Below are 10,336 nucleotides of genomic sequence, written 5' to 3'. Positions count from 1 at the left end.
CCCTTAGCCCCTGATCATCAGCACATGCTTTCAAAAAGAGCTCCATGTCCTTTGCAAACTGAAAAACAAAGAGGAACAAGTCCCTTGCTCCAGTGTCTTCTTCCTCTGACATGTCTCTTAAGACCCTCTGCTGGTCCCCTTGATTTAAGGACAGATATTTGGGCATTGTTACATGTGCCTTATTTTGGACAGCCCACTGCACAGCAGGACGCAGATCTTCAACAACTGCTGGCTCCTGTGTCAGGCAAATGGGGATGAAAACATAGTTATTTCTCTGTTGCAGAACAGTTTTTTAACAGTTATTCAAATGTCACTAACCATGTAATTACACTACTGTTTAAAGTGAATACTGACCTGACTGATTTCCTGGAACTTGCGCTTTTTCAGTCTGAAAATGGGCACGTGTTGTCCTTCAAGCACAGCTTTGGCTTCCTCTCTCCAGTGTGCAAATAGCTTGCCAGAGCTACGAAGAGTAAGGCCACAGTGAGGGCATGTCATTTTCATGGACTTTCCATCAGCTGCAGTTTTATTGAACACAGAGGGTAGAGCTTATGAATGTTCTAACAAAGACTCAGAAAATGGTTCAGATACCGAAGACAAAACCTTGGGGGGGGGAGACGGGTCTCCTCGAAGAGTTCAGCGGGGAGCAGTCCTGATAATGGTGGCTGACTTGGCATTGAAGAATGCTGACAAGACAATAAATGCCTTGCCATATCCCCACGCCGTATGATTGTAATCTTACAGACAGGGCAGTGAAAGTGTCCTGTTGTCCTACAAGGCTGCCTGCACCGGCATATCATTTTATCTGTAAGAGAAAAAAACAAACAAACAAACAGATGTAATTTAAATGTAGTTGTATAGAATGCAATCAATTTGTCTAACAATCAGATTGTACATGTTAACAAAAACATCCAAGCCAACCTCAATAATGAAAGCAAAATGGTATGGATCACAAAAGTTATGTCAAGAAAAGTGGTGAAAAGTAAATAAAAATATATTTTATAAAAACACTATTTTTGTTGCAGATGAATGCACTGAACTGTACAATATCAACAGCAACTTTTAAGTCAACAAAGATACTGCAGAAGTGCTTAAAAAAGTGCATATTTATAACTATAAAGTATATTTAATACAAACATACCTTTTAAAGGCAAAGCATTTTTTATATGCACACTTAGATGCTCCTCAATCTTTGCCCTGACAGTAGGGCTGAAAGTGGGGCACAGAGGGCAGTGAAAGAGTCCTCTGCAACACGTGTTGCATTCCTGCAATTCTGGCTTTAAGCCTGAATTCCAGATTGATGTGTGCATCTAAAACACAGAGAGAAACAGATAAACACCATATACACATTTAAGTTAAGGTTTTAGCAGAAATAACAATTTACACTTGGCATGTAATAGATTTGGGAAGAAAATTCTTGAAAAAAAAAACCCAAATATTTTAAAAGACACTTTAATCTGTGAGATATGTTTCTATTGACATATAACAGTCAATTGAACAGAGGCTAACTAAAATCTGGGCAATAAAAAAGCTGTACAGAAAAGAATGACGAATAGAAGTATTGATAAATATATAAATCTGTTTGTGACGAAATTTGCAGTGTTGACGCTAACCAAAGGTGTCACAAGTACACACGTTCCTTACTACAGTTTAGATACCTCTGTTTAGAAAGCACTGGCTCGACTTTTTAGTCAAGTCGAAGTAAGAAGTACAGGGTCTAAAATATAATTTATGTACAAAATTTTGAAGTAATCTTGCGTCCAAAGCACGCGTGCTGATTTACAAATGTACGGATTACAAAGTACAGATACGCGTGCTAAAATGTGAGAAGTAGAAGTATAAAGAAGTATACAGTAGGCACAAAAAAGTACAGCAGTAAAGTAAAGATACCAGAAAATTCTACTTAAGTACAGTATTGAAGTATTCGTTATTTTGCATCTCTGACGCCAACAATAAATCATACTCTAATGCAAAATGTGGTTTTTGCTTCTTCTCGCCCACAGAAGCCGTTAATCCAGCTCTCTTACTAAAACCAGGCCCAGGAAAAAGCATATCTGTGTGTTTCTCTGCCATGGAGCACGATGAAAAAACATTAAAATAAGGAGGAATGTTGTTGTAACGCAAAAAAAGTGGCAACATGATCATTGTAAGAAAACTAGACGATTCCTAGAATTATGAAATCACTAACGGCAAATTTATATAAGAAAGACTTAACTAACCTTTGCGATCAACTTGCAAGACTTCCACGGTATCCATGCGTGTTTACGGCTACTGTGGAGGTCACGTGCTTCCGGCTACTGTGGAGGTCACGTGCTTCCGGCTACTGTGGAGCTCCACAGTGGCTGCAGCCAGACCCTTCTCACTAAAACTAAACAAAGGAAAGAAGGATGGAAGGAAGGATCACATGCATTGTCACCAAGGAAAGAAGGATGGAAGGAAGGATCACAAGCATTGTCACAAAGGAAAGAAGGATGGAAGGAAGGATCACAAACTTTGTCACAAAGGAAAGAAGGATGGAAGGAAGGATCACAAGCTTTGTCACAAAGGAAAGAAGAATGGAAGGAAGGATCACAAGCTTTGTCACAAAGGAAAGAAGGATGGAAGGAAGGATCACATGCATTGTCACAAAGGAAAGAAGGATGGAAGGAAGGATCACATGCATTGTCACAAAGGAAAGAAGGATGGAAGGAAGGATCACAAGCTTTGTCACAAAGGAAAGAAGGATGGAAGGAAGGAAAGATCACAAGCTTTGTCACAAGAGCAATACTTTAATTTTCTGCTGCTCATTCCTGTGCAATATCCCATCTGCCCTCCCGTCATATTTCTTTTCAAGATTTTCTTATTTAATCACTAATGTACATATATTTATATTTATAGATACATATATATTCAGTCATCTTTTCTCTTTTACCATGTCTCTCTAATATTTTGCTCCTTACTATTTTTCTATTTTCTTTATTGTTTTATTTTATTTTAATATATTTTCTCCTACTGTGCATGCTGCTAAGTGACTGCTGCTCGTCAAACACATTTAATTGCAATGTTGACCCTGTGCTAACTTGCATATGACAAATAAATCTGAAAACTGAAACTAAACTAAGGAAAGAAGGATGGAAGGAAAGATCACAAGCTTTGTCACAAAGGAAAGAAGGATGGAAGGAAGGATCACAAGCTTTGTCACAAAGGAAAGAAGGATGGGAGGAAGGATCACATGCATTGTCACAAAGGAAAGAAGGATGGAAGGAAGGAAGGATCACAAGCATTGTCACAAAGGAAAGAAGGATGGAAGGAAGGATCACAAGCATTGTCACAAAGGAAAGAAGGATGGAAGGAAGGATCACATGCATTGTCACAAAGGAAAGAACGATGGAAGGCAGGATGACATGCAATGTCACAAAGGAAAGAAGGATGGAAGGAAGAATCACATGCATTGTCACAAAGGAAAGAAGGATGGAAGGAAGGATCACAAGCATTGTCACAAAGGAAAGAACGATGGAAGGCAGGATGACATGCAATGTCACAAAGGAAAGAAGGATGGAAGGAAGAATCACATGCATTGTCACAAAGGAAAGAAGGATGGAAGGAAGGATCACATGCATTGTCACAAAGGAAAGAAGGATGGAAGGAAGGATCAAATGCATTGTCACAAAGGAAAGAAGGATGGAAGGAAGGATCACAAGCATTGTCACAAAGGAAAGAAGGATGGAAGGAAGGATCACAAGCATTGTCACAAAGGAAAGAAGGATGGAAGGAAGGATCACAAGCTTTGTCACAAAGGAAAGAAGGATGGAAGGAAAGATCACAAGCTTTGTCACAAGTGCAATACTTTAATTTTCTGCTGCTCATTCCTGTGCAATATCCCATCTGCCCTCCCGTCATATTTCTTTTCAAGATTTTCTTATTTAATCACTAATGTACATATATTTATATTTATAGATACATATATATTCAGTCATCTTTTCTCTTTTACCATGTCTCTCTAATATTTTGCTCCTTACTATTTTTCTATTTTCTTTATTGTTTTATTTTATTTTAATATATTTTCTCCTACTGTGCATGCTGCTGAGTGACTGCTGCTCGTCAAACACATTTAATTGCAATGTTGACCCTGTGCTAACTTGCATATGACAAATAAATCTGAAAACTGAAACAAAACTAAGGAAAGAAGGATGGAAGGAAAGATCACAAGCTTTGTCACAAAGGAAAGAAGGATGGAAGGAAGGATCACAAGCTTTGTCACAAAGGAAAGAAGGATGGGAGGAAAGATCACAAGCTTTGTCACAAAGGAAAGAAGGATGGATGGAAGGATCACATGCATTGTCACAAAGGAAAGAAGGAAGGAAGGAAGGAAGGAAGGATCACAAGCATTGTCACAAAGGAAAGAAGGATGGAAGGAAGAATCACATGCATTGTCACAAAGGAAAGAAGGATGGAAGGAAGGATCACATGCATTGTCACAAAGGAAAGAACGATGGAAGGAAGGATCACATGCATTGTCACAAAGGAAAGAAGGATGGAAGGAAGGATCACATGCATTGTCACAAAGGAAAGAAGGATGGAAGGAAGGATCACATGCATTGTCACAAAGGAAAGAACGATGGAAGGCAGGATGACATGCAATGTCACAAAGGAAAGAAGGATGGAAGGAAGAATCACATGCATTGTCACAAAGGAAAGAACGATGGAAGGAAGGATCACATGCATTGTCACAAAGGAAAGAAGGATGGAAGGAAGGATCACATGCATTGTCACAAAGGAAAGAAGGATGGAAGGAAGGATCACATGCATTGTCACAAAGGAAAGAACGATGGAAGGCAGGATGACATGCAATGTCACAAAGGAAAGAAGGATGGAAGGAAGAATCACATGCATTGTCACAAGGGAAAGAAGGATGGAAGGAAGGATCACAAGCATTGTCACAAAGGAAAGAAGGATCGAAGGAAGGATCACAAGCATTGTCACAAAGGAAAGAAGGATGGAAGGAAGGATCACATGCATTGTCACAAAGGAAAGAACGATGGAAGGCAGGATGACATGCAATGTCACAAAGGAAAGAAGGATGGAAGGAAGAATCACATGCATTGTCACAAAGGATAGAAGGATGGAAGGAAGGATCACATGCATTGTCACAAAGGAAAGAAGGATGGAAGGAAGGATCACAAGCATTGTCACAAAGGAAAGAAGGATGGAAGGAAGGATCACAAGCATTGTCACAAAGGAAAGAAGGATGGAAGGAAGGATCACAAGCTTTGTCACAAAGGAAAGAAGGATGGAAGGAAGGAAAGATCACAAGCTTTGTCACAAGTGCAATACTTTAATTTTCTGCTGCTCATTCCTGTGCAATATCCCATCTGCCATCCTGTCATATTTCTTTTCAAGATTTTCTTATTTAATCACTAATGTACATATATTTATATTTATAGATACAGATATATTCAGTCATCTTTTCTCTTTTACCATGTCTCTCTAATATTTTGCTCCTTACTATTTTTCTATTTTCTTTATTGTTTTATTTTATTTTAATATATTTTCTCCTACTGTGCATGCTGCTGAGTGACTGCTGCTCGTCAAACACATTTAATTGCAATGTTGACCCTCTGCTAACTTGCATATGACAAATAAATCTGAAAACTGAAACTAAACTAAGGAAAGAAGGATGGAAGGAAAGATCACAAGCTTTGTCACAAAGGAAAGAAGGATGGAAGGAAGGATCACAAGCTTTGTCACAAAGGAAAGAAGGATGGGAGGAAAGATCACAAGCTTTGTCACAAAGGAAAGAAGGATGGATGGAAGGATCACATGCATTGTCACAAAGGAAAGAAGGATGGAAGGAAGGATCACAAGCATTGTCACAAAGGAAAGAAGGATGGAAGGAAGGATCACAAGCATTGTCACAAAGGAAAGAAGGATGGAAGGAAGGAAGGATCACAAGCATTGTCACAAAGGAAAGAAGGATGGAAGGAAGGATCACAAGCATTGTCACAAAGGAAAGAAGGATGGAAGGAAGGATCACATGCATTGTCACAAAGGAAAGAACGATGGAAGGCAGGATGACATGCAATGTCACAAAGGAAAGAAGGATGGAAGGAAGAATCACATGCATTGTCACAAAGGAAAGAAGGATGGAAGGAAGGATCACAAGCATTGTCACAAAGGAAAGAAGGATGGAAGGAAGGATCACAAGCATTGTCACAAAGGAAAGAAGGATGGAAGGAAGGATCACATGCATTGTCACAAAGGAAAGAACGATGGAAGGAAGGATGACATGCAATGTCACAAAGGAAAGAAGGATGGAAGGAAGAATCACATGCATTGTCACAAAGGATAGAAGGATGGAAGGAAGGATCACATGCATTGTCACAAAGGAAAGAAGGATGGAAGGAAGGATCACAAGCATTGTCACAAAGGAAAGAAGGATGGAAGGAAGGATCACAAGCATTGTCACAAAGGAAAGAAGGATGGAAGGAAGGATCACAAGCTTTGTCACAAAGGAAAGAAGGATGGAAGGAAGGAAAGATCACAAGCTTTGTCACAAGTGCAATACTTTAATTTTCTGCTGCTCATTCCTGTGCAATATCCCATCTGCCATCCTGTCATATTTCTTTTCAAGATTTTCTTATTTAATCACTAATGTACATATATTTATATTTATAGATACAGATATATTCAGTCATCTTTTCTCTTTTACCATGTCTCTCTAATATTTTGCTCCTTACTATTTTTCTATTTTCTTTATTGTTTTATTTTATTTTAATATATTTTCTCCTACTGTGCATGCTGCTGAGTGACTGCTGCTCGTCAAACACATTTAATTGCAATGTTGACCCTCTGCTAACTTGCATATGACAAATAAATCTGAAAACTGAAACTAAACTAAGGAAAGAAGGATGGAAGGAAAGATCACAAGCTTTGTCACAAAGGAAAGAAGGATGGAAGGAAGGATCACAAGCTTTGTCACAAAGGAAAGAAGGATGGGAGGAAAGATCACAAGCTTTGTCACAAAGGAAAGAAGGATGGATGGAAGGATCACATGCATTGTCACAAAGGAAAGAAGGATGGAAGGAAGGATCACAAGCATTGTCACAAAGGAAAGAAGGATGGAAGGAAGGATCACAAGCATTGTCACAAAGGAAAGAAGGATGGAAGGAAGGAAGGATCACAAGCATTGTCACAAAGGAAAGAAGGATGGAAGGAAGGATCACAAGCATTGTCACAAAGGAAAGAAGGATGGAAGGAAGGATCACATGCATTGTCACAAAGGAAAGAACGATGGAAGGCAGGATGACATGCAATGTCACAAAGAAAAGAAGGATGGAAGGCAGGATGACATGCAATGTCACAAAGGAAAGAAGGATGGAAGGAAGGATCACATGCATTGTCACAAAGGAAAGAAGGATGGAAGGCAGGATGACATGCAATGTCACAAAGGAAAGAAGGATGGAAGGAAGAATCACATGCATTGTCACAAAGGAAAGAAGGATGGAAGGAAGGATCACATGCATTGTCACAAAGGAAAGAAGGATGGAAGGATGGATCACAAGCTTTGTCACAAAGGAAAGAAGGATGGAAGGAAGGATCACAAGCTTTGTCACAAAGGAAAGAAGGATGGAAGGAAGGATCACATGCAATGTCACAAAGGAAAGAAGGATGGATGGAAGGAAGGAAGGAAGGATCACAAGCTTTGTCACAAAGGAAAGAAGGATGGAAGGAAGGAAAGATCACAAGCTTTGTCACAAGTGCAATACTTTAATTTTCTGCTGCTCATTCCTGTGCAATATCCCATCTGCCCTCCCGTCATATTTCTTTTCAAGATTTTCTTATTTAATCACTAATGTACATATATTTATATTTATAGATACATATATATTCAGTCATCTTTTCTCTTTTACCATGTCTCTCTAATATTTTGCTCCTTGCTATTTTTCTATTTTCTTTATTATTTTATTTTATTTTAATATATTTTCTCCTACTGTGCATGCTGCTGAGTGACTGCTGCTCGTCAAACACATTTAATAGCAATGTTGACCCTGTGCTAACTTGCATATGACAAATAAATCTGAAAACTAAAACTAAACTAAGGAAAGAAGGATGGAAGGAAAGATCACAAGCTTTGTCACAAAGGAAAGAAGGATGGAAGGAAGGATCACATGCATTGTCACAAAGGAAAGAAGGGTGGAAGGAAGGATCACATGCATTGTCACAAAGGAAAGAAGGATGGAAGGAAGGATCACATGCATTGTCACAAAGGAAAGAAGGATGGAAGGAAGGATCACATGCATTGTTACAAAGGAAAGAAGGATGGAAGGAAGGATCACAAGCATTGTCACAAAGGAAAGAAGGATGGAAGGAAGGATCACAAGCTTTGTCACAAAGGAAAGAAGGATGGAAGGAAGGAAAGATCACAAGCTTTGTCACAAGTGCAATACTTTAATTTTCTGCTGCTCATTCCTGTGCAATATCCCATCTGCCCTCCCGTCATATTTCTTTTCAAGATTTTCTTATTTAATCACTAATGTACATATATTTATATTTATAGATACATATATATTCAGTCATCTTTTCTCTTTTACCATGTCTCTCTAATATTTTGCTCCTTGCTATTTTTCTATTTTCTTTATTATTTTATTTTATTTTAATATATTTTCTCCTACTGTGCATGCTGCTGAGTGACTGCTGCTCGTCAAACACATTTAATTGCAATGTTGACCCTGTGCTAACTTGCATATGACAAATAAATCTGAAAACTAAAACTAAACTAAGGAAAGAAGGATGGAAGGAAAGATCACAAGCTTTGTCACAAAGGAAAGAAGGATGGAAGGAAGGATCACAAGCTTTGTCACAAAGGAAAGAAGGATGGGAGGAAAGATCACAAGCTTTGTCACAAAGGAAAGAAGGATGGAAGGAAGGATCACATGCATTGTCACAAAGGAAAGAACGATGGAAGGCAGGATGACATGCAATGTCACAAAGGAAAGAAGGATGGAAGGAAGAATCACATGCATTGTCACAAAGGAAAGAAGGATGGAAGGAAGGATCACAAGCATTGTCACAAAGGAAAGAACGATGGAAGGCAGGATGACATGCAATGTCACAAAGGAAAGAAGGATGGAAGGAAGAATCACATGCATTGTCACAAAGGAAAGAAGGATGGAAGGAAGGATCACATGCATTGTCACAAAGGAAAGAAGGATGGAAGGAAGGATCAAATGCATTGTCACAAAGGAAAGAAGGATGGAAGGAAGGATCACAAGCATTGTCACAAAGGAAAGAAGGATGGAAGGAAGGATCACAAGCATTGTCACAAAGGAAAGAAGGATGGAAGGAAGGATCACAAGCTTTGTCACAAAGGAAAGAAGGATGGAAGGAAAGATCACAAGCTTTGTCACAAGTGCAATACTTTAATTTTCTGCTGCTCATTCCTGTGCAATATCCCATCTGCCCTCCCGTCATATTTCTTTTCAAGATTTTCTTATTTAATCACTAATGTACATATATTTATATTTATAGATACATATATATTCAGTCATCTTTTCTCTTTTACCATGTCTCTCTAATATTTTGCTCCTTACTATTTTTCTATTTTCTTTATTGTTTTATTTTATTTTAATATATTTTCTCCTACTGTGCATGCTGCTGAGTGACTGCTGCTCGTCAAACACATTTAATTGCAATGTTGACCCTGTGCTAACTTGCATATGACAAATAAATCTGAAAACTGAAACAAAACTAAGGAAAGAAGGATGGAAGGAAAGATCACAAGCTTTGTCACAAAGGAAAGAAGGATGGAAGGAAGGATCACAAGCTTTGTCACAAAGGAAAGAAGGATGGGAGGAAAGATCACAAGCTTTGTCACAAAGGAAAGAAGGATGGATGGAAGGATCACATGCATTGTCACAAAGGAAAGAAGGAAGGAAGGAAGGAAGGAAGGATCACAAGCATTGTCACAAAGGAAAGAAGGATGGAAGGAAGAATCACATGCATTGTCACAAAGGAAAGAAGGATGGAAGGAAGGATCACATGCATTGTCACAAAGGAAAGAACGATGGAAGGAAGGATCACATGCATTGTCACAAAGGAAAGAAGGATGGAAGGAAGGATCACATGCATTGTCACAAAGGAAAGAAGGATGGAAGGAAGGATCACATGCATTGTCACAAAGGAAAGAACGATGGAAGGCAGGATGACATGCAATGTCACAAAGGAAAGAAGGATGGAAGGAAGAATCACATGCATTGTCACAAAGGAAAGAACGATGGAAGGAAGGATCACATGCATTGTCACAAAGGAAAGAAGGATGGAAGGAAGGATCACATGCATTGTCACAAAGGAAAGAAGG

The 10,336-nt window shown here is 38.8% G+C and overlaps 1 long non-coding RNA gene across 2 annotated transcripts; it reads right to left on the bottom strand.

Annotated features, from left to right (window-relative positions):
* Positions 1 to 364: 364 nt before the first annotated feature.
* LOC308411486 lies at positions 365 to 2,518 on the bottom strand. 2 transcript variants are annotated; one of them, XR_013974392.1, is made up of 4 exons: positions 2,220 to 2,518; positions 1,142 to 1,310; positions 592 to 805; positions 365 to 463 (listed from the first exon to the last, which is right to left on the bottom strand). It is a non-coding gene; the product is annotated as an uncharacterized lncRNA (long non-coding RNA). The 2 variants fall into 2 exon arrangements; XR_013974393.1 differs by having other exon boundaries at positions 378 to 805.
* Positions 2,519 to 10,336: the final 7,818 nt, after the last annotated feature.

Source organism: Rhamphochromis sp. 'chilingali', assembly GCF_963969265.1.
Source record: "Rhamphochromis sp. 'chilingali' genome assembly, chromosome: 15".
Lineage (NCBI taxonomy): Eukaryota > Metazoa > Chordata > Actinopteri > Cichliformes > Cichlidae > Rhamphochromis > Rhamphochromis sp. 'chilingali'.
The sequence above is the reverse complement of the archived record's forward strand: the minus strand, read 5'-3'. Positions and strand labels throughout refer to the sequence as shown.